The sequence below is a fragment of the Pistacia vera genome, unplaced genomic scaffold (genome assembly GCF_008641045.1).
Source record: "Pistacia vera cultivar Batoury unplaced genomic scaffold, PisVer_v2 Contig134, whole genome shotgun sequence".
In the NCBI taxonomy this organism is placed as follows: Eukaryota; Viridiplantae; Streptophyta; class Magnoliopsida; order Sapindales; family Anacardiaceae; genus Pistacia; species Pistacia vera.
Genome location: NW_022195402.1, coordinates 301137 through 307778, shown reverse-complemented (window position 1 = coordinate 307778; position 6642 = coordinate 301137). Strand labels below are relative to the sequence as shown.

General features: G+C 36.8%; 1 non-coding gene across 1 annotated transcript; it reads right to left on the bottom strand.

Moving 5' to 3' along the window:
* Nucleotides 1-4675: 4675 nt before the first annotated feature.
* On the bottom strand, nt 4676-4782 carry LOC116122452. The gene has a single exon (XR_004126900.1). It is a non-coding gene; the product is annotated as a small nucleolar RNA R71 (small nucleolar RNA).
* Nucleotides 4783-6642: the final 1860 nt, after the last annotated feature.

Sequence of the window (6642 nt, the reverse complement as noted above, 5' to 3'; positions counted from 1 at the left end):
GTACATTGAGAAGGGGAAGAAAGGTAGGACACCCAAGTCCTATTTTTAAAAAATTTACAACCATACATACCCAAAAATAATTTAGAACATTCGCCATAGGTCATAAGGCTCATGTACCAAGCACCATACAATATACAAACAAGTACATGGCATACATTTAAAAAACAATCAATTTTTTTGAATTAGGTGGGTTAATTATTAATTACCCTCTTATAGGTGCAGAATGGTTATTGACTTTATAGGTTATAAAAACTGCAATTTGGTCCCTTTGCGAAAGACACAAAATTGGGACAGAAACTTTGTTGTCGCGACGAAGTTTTATTTCGCCGCGGCGAGATCTGCATTTCCATAAAACTCTAAAAAGTTCTAGAAAGATTGTTGTCGTGGCGAATGGTAGCGTGCTGAATGCACCAAAATAATTAACCTTACTAACCTAACTACTAAATTGTATATAGGGTGAGCAAGGGTCGATCCCACAAGGAATGATTCGATTAAATCCTATATTCTATGCCAATAGCCACAATGAAAACAACAAAAAAATACAATAAAACCCTAAACAGTAAACAGGACAGCAGAGTAATGAAAGGGGGTGTTATCAATGCAATCTAAACTGAAAACAAATTATGGTAGAAAATATCAGATTAAAAACACCAGTTCTCGGTTCAAGGTCCACCTAAACATGCATTGGACATACTAACTGTAACATTATTCTGTCTCGTTATTACGAAATTACTGACCCTAGGAAACAACAAGCTCTGTTACCCAAATTTTCCCTTAATTGTTACTACTGAAATAAGCTTTTCAGTTAGATCCTAACCCTTAACAACCTAGAATAAGCTCTCTAAGTTTAATTCAATGGCAACCTTAAGAATTAGGAAAATAGATCAGTCCAAGCAACAATCACGCAAGTTCGGATTATTTAACTTAGGTTATGTTATTCAAGGTGACAGAATGAAAACTTGTCCATAATCATCTATCACCATGTGTTACTCATTGAATAGAAATAGGGCAATTACATATCACAATTCCTAATTCTAACAGATAAAATTCCGATTAAACAATTCAACAGGCCATTACTAAATCACTCAAACAGAAAATTATAAACAATTAAAACAGAATAACATAAACAATTCCAATAAAAACGAGATTGAGAACAATGATACTGAAGTTAAGTTACACGAATGACATGAATTCAGGCTTCAAAATCCCCTTGAACTGAAGAATAAAAATCAACCGCACATTTTGACGTAGAAAGTAAAAAACTAAAAACTAAACTCTATTGCTGTTCTCTCCCTGTTTAACCTAACAGCTCATAAATAAATAATGTATTTTTTCCTTAATTTTTCCCCAGGAATCATGGAAATTACTTTCCTAGATCTTTGCTAAATGATAGACTTCCAAAACTGTCAAAATCTTATTAGATATGGAAAATAGAATTCGTAATCTAGCTTGCACCAGGATTCTCAAAATGTAAAAGAACTCTTTTGGGCTTAGTCACTTCATAAAAGTTGTAGTCCTGAATGTGTAGATGAATTTTGGCTTCTGAATCACCTGCTTTCAATATCTGACGCTCCAGTTAGGCCCATTCGAAGACTCAATACTCAGCCAGGAAATCCTTCCGCGAATAGGAATCCAGGTCCAATTTTGCAACAACTAATGAGGGCCCAAACAAACTCGGATTCTCCTTCCTGGAATGCTTGATTCGTCTACTTTATTGTTCTGAAGAACACTTTTGCAATCGAGAAATCTGACTCTAGGAAAAACCTGAAAAACGCAGTGCTGGTCAGAATAACAAAAATCTGGAATTTCCTAATCTTTTCTCAATTATTTCATAAAGTCTATCCAAATATGCCAAACTTACAAAACAAACTCTAATCAACTCAACTAGGCATAAAGCATAACAAAAACATAATATGGAAGGAACAAAAAATATATAAATTACACTCTTATCAGCGAAGTTTTTATTTCTCCGAATTCTGCAAATCAATAAATCGCATAGTTCGCGTTTTTGCAGTTTTTCACATAACGACACATATCCAAATCAAATCGAACGCACAAGCATTCGATCAGGACACCAACCAACCAATATAGCATCCATCAACACATTATTAAACCAATTGATCAATCAAATCACTCATTTAAAAGCAAAGCAGATTTAACAGAATAACATGTTATTAATCAAATACATGTTGTAAATCAGACATTAAACTGTAAAATTTGGTACCCAAGGCTCTGATACCACTGTTAGGAAACGATCAAGTCATAGCAGCGGAAATAGAAAAAATATATATAATAGATCGTTTCCTTAGAACCAAGATCAGGGCACAAATTTAACAATATACTTTAAATCAAAATCTGCAGAAAAATCAGTTTAGATTTAAGAATTCATACGCACGTTTGGAGGCTCGTCCAACTCGTCTCTGAATGGGTTTCGCTACTGATCCAAGGGTAGGATCGAATCAGCGGTAGTCCACACGAAGATAACCCCAAGGAAATAAAGAGGGATTTTTTAGATCCTCTTTAGCCTTAAGAACCATGATGGGAATGCAAAATGTCATATTTACCCCCCTTAATGTCTAGTCTTTTATACTTATTTGCTGCCTAAATATACTCATTATTATTCTATTTTGATTTAGGATGCAAATGGAGGCGTTAATTGCAAAACGGAATTAATTAAGTGAATTCGGACAGTTTCAACGTTGTTTCGTAATCTGGGCATAACTCTCTCATCCGAGCTCCGATTGAGATGATTCAAAATGCTGTGGAACGATAAGAAAGAGATCTACAACTTTCATGTTTTGAGTTTGGAGAGATACTCGCTGCATCAAGGTTGTAATCGGGCTTGAAGTTGACGCACCTGCACTGCTGACGTTCTGGAACATTCTGCCCTATCATGCAAGTCAATTAGGCAGTTTATTATTGGAAGATTTGAAGACCTGTTGCACGCAAGTTACAGCTGGACACACCACTTTCCTATTTTATTTTAGGACTTTATTTTATTTTCAATTAATTAGAATCAGATTAGGATAAATGTTATTTTAGGATATTAGAATATTTTGAGGAGATTTAGTAGAATTCAAATACTTGAATGGGATATGTTTAAAAGGAGAGAGAGATCAGATTGAGATATATCACACACGCCTCTCTTTCTCTCTTCTGGAATTCGTTTTTCTTTTGAGTTTTTCATGGCCATGAGCGGCTAAACTTTCATAACTTGGTCGAAGGAAACGGAGACCTCGGAATCAATAAAACTGTGAGATCTATCTGTTTTTAGTGTTCAATTTATGTTTTGAGTATTGGATGTTCTTCTATGCATATTGTCATGATTGTTGCGTTTAATTACTAGGAGGCCTACTAGTTTATTATTTGTTGCAATCTACTGCTAAGTTAGATATCAAATCCGTAATTGTTTGATCCCTCTAACTTGTGAAGCAATTAGGGTTAATAATTTGCTGCGTCAGGAATTAGTAATCTTAAGAGGAACATTCAACTAAATTAAATACAACCGCTTGTGTTTGTGTTGTTTAGCTTCATCGATCTCTCTAATTCTTAAGGCTGCCACTAGATTAAATCTTGAGCGCTTGTCTAGGGTTGTTTAGTGGTAAGATTAATTAGGATCGCTTGTTTCTTAATTAATTACAATTAAGGAGAGATAGGAAAATAGTTCCAACGGTGAATATTCAGGTATGAATTGATTTAATTTTGCATCAATGATCAGTTGTAAGATTCCGATGGTGGATGTTGACGAGACCAAGTTTCGTTATATTAATTGATTTCGATTTAAATTGTTTTTGTTTTGATTTTTGCTAAGACTGTTTTCTGTTTTACTCAAAACCCCCCAGCCTTGTTCACATCATCGAAAATTCAGCTAGACACTCTTCGTGGGATCGACCCTTGCTTACCCTATTTACAATTCAGTAGTTAGGTTAGGAAGGTTTTTAATCTTGGTTGTCTACGACAGCACACCAGATTTTGGCGCCGTTGCCGGGGAGTGATTCTAGTTGATTATTTTTGTTTTTGTGATTTTTTTATTGCATTTATTGTTATATTTTTTTATTTTGCAGAAAAAAGAAAAGAAAAAAAAACTGTGAATAGTAGTACTATTCATAAGGAAAATTTTGGTTGAGTTAGGAGTGCCGTGAGTACCCGTTTCGAAGAAAACAACATTCTTAGCAAAATTAGAAAAGAAATTGAATGCACTTTGCATAGGTTAAGGAAGGAAGTTTGGAGAAATTCTGAGGAAAGCAATTTGGCTTTTGATTCCCAATTTGCTAGCAACTCTGATATAGAAGAGGAGGACGTCATGGCTGGAAATCGAACTTTGAAAGAGCTTGCTGCCCCTGATTTGAATCAAGCACCTTTATGCATAACGTTTCCTGTTTTAGATGCTGCCACTACTTTTGAATTAAAATCTGGACTAATACATCTCTTGCCCACTTTTTATGGTCTTGCAGGTGAAGATCCTCACAAGCATCTAAAGTAGCTTCATGTGGTTTGCACAAGTATGAAACCTACGGGGGTGACCGAGGAGCAAATCAAATTAAGAGCCTTCCCGTTTTCTTTGAAGGATTCGGCTAAGGATTGGCTTTATTATCTACCCTCCGGAACTATAACCACATGGAACGAGATGAAGAGATTATTTCTGGAGAAATATTTCCCAGCTTCAAGGGCAGCCAACATTCGAAAAGAAATTTGTGGTATAAGGCAGCACAACGGAGAGTCCTTGCATGAATACTGGGAGCGTTTTAAGAAATTGTGTGCAAGCTGCCCCCATCATCAGATTAGTGAGCAGCTACTTATCCAATACTTCTACGAGGGCCTTACATATACTGATAGGAGCATGATTGATGCTGCAAGTGGAGGAGCTTTGGTGGATAAGACTCCCGAGGCCGCGAAAACTTTGATTGCAAATATGGCAGCCAATTCTCAACAGTTTGGCAGTAGGCTTGACCTTCCATCTAGGCGTGATAATGAGGTAAATATTTCTTCCCTAGAACAACAAATCTCTAGTCTAACTTCTCTTGTTCGTCAAATGGCTGTAGGTAACATGCAAACAGTGAAGGCTTTCGGGATTTGTTCAGTATAGGGCATCCAACTGACATGTGCCCAACTCTTCAAGAGGAGCCTGTTGAGCAAGTGAATGTAGCAGGTGGTTTTCCTGGACAATCGCAAAGGAAGTATGATCCTTATTCGAGCACATATAACCCTGGATGGAGGGATCACCCTAATTTTGGCTATGGGAATCAACAAATGAGTCAGCCTTACCCTCAAAACCGCCCAAATTCCCAGCAGTACAAGCAGCCATACCCCCCTAGACAACAACCGGACACAAACTGCTATTCTGGTATGTCTTTAGAAGATATTGTTAAGTCTCTGCTACTAACACTTTGCAATTTCAACAGGAGACGAGAGCTAGTGTTCAAAGTTTAGAGAATCAAATGGGGCAGATGGCAACCGCAATCAGTAGCTGGAGGCACAAAGTTCAGGGAAATTACCTTCTCAAACAGTGATAATCCAAGAGAAATGTAGTGCGATCGTTTTGAGAAGTGGTAAAGAGGTTGAGATTCCAAAAAGCACCCCTGCATCGTCGGGAGAAAAGAGAAAGACATCATTGTGACAGAAAACGTTCCTAATGACGATGGCGTCTCTAACGTAAGTTTTCGTCGCTGTCCAATTATGAACCGTACCACCTTTTCCTCAAGCTTTAGCAGAATCTAGAAAGATGAGCAAAACAGAGATATTTATGAGACTTTCGTAATGAAAGGTAAATATTCCACTCTTAGATGCTATTAACAGTACCACTCGCTATGCTAAATTCTTAAAAGAATTGGTCACACTTAAGAGGAAACAGAAACTAAAAAGTGTGAAAAGGATGATTGGGAGAAATTGTTTCTACATAATTCAGCGAAAACTTCTAGCGAAGTGCAAGGATCCAGGTATGTTTACTATCCCTTGTACGATGGTGACACTAGGTTTGAGAAGGCCATGATAGACTTCACGAGCTTCTATAAATGTCATGCCATATCCTATTGCTTCTTGAAACTGGACTTTGATAAACTGGTGTTGTAATTCAATTAGCTGATGGTATCTAATGCTTATCCTAAGGGTGTAGTGAGATGTTTTGGTACAAGTTAATACTTAGTTTTCCCTACTGATTTCTATGTGCTTGATATGGAAAATGGAGACAATCTCTCCTATTTTGTTGGAAGGCCTTTCTTAAAGACATCCAAGACTAAGATAGATGTTCATAGTGGCATACTTACCATGAATTTGATGGTGAACTTGTCAAATTTAATATTTATGATGCCATGAATATCCTGATTGATGATGATATCACGTTTATTCATTGATGTGTGATTCTTTAGCACAGGAAGTTTTTGAACTTGATGGAAAGATGAATGGGAGTTGCCATTAGTAACTCTTGAGAAAGAATGAGGAGTCAGCTTTGAGTACTGATTTGCAGGAGACTGTTGCAGCGTTAAATGATTCTCCAAAGTTACAACAACAGTCAACGTCCTTATATTGCATTACCAATTCTAACGAGAGGCCTTTACATTTTGTTTTGCAGGATCCCATTCCAGATTTGAAGCCTCTCCCTAGTTATCTCAGAACGTGTTCCTTGGAGATGGAAACGTTACTTAG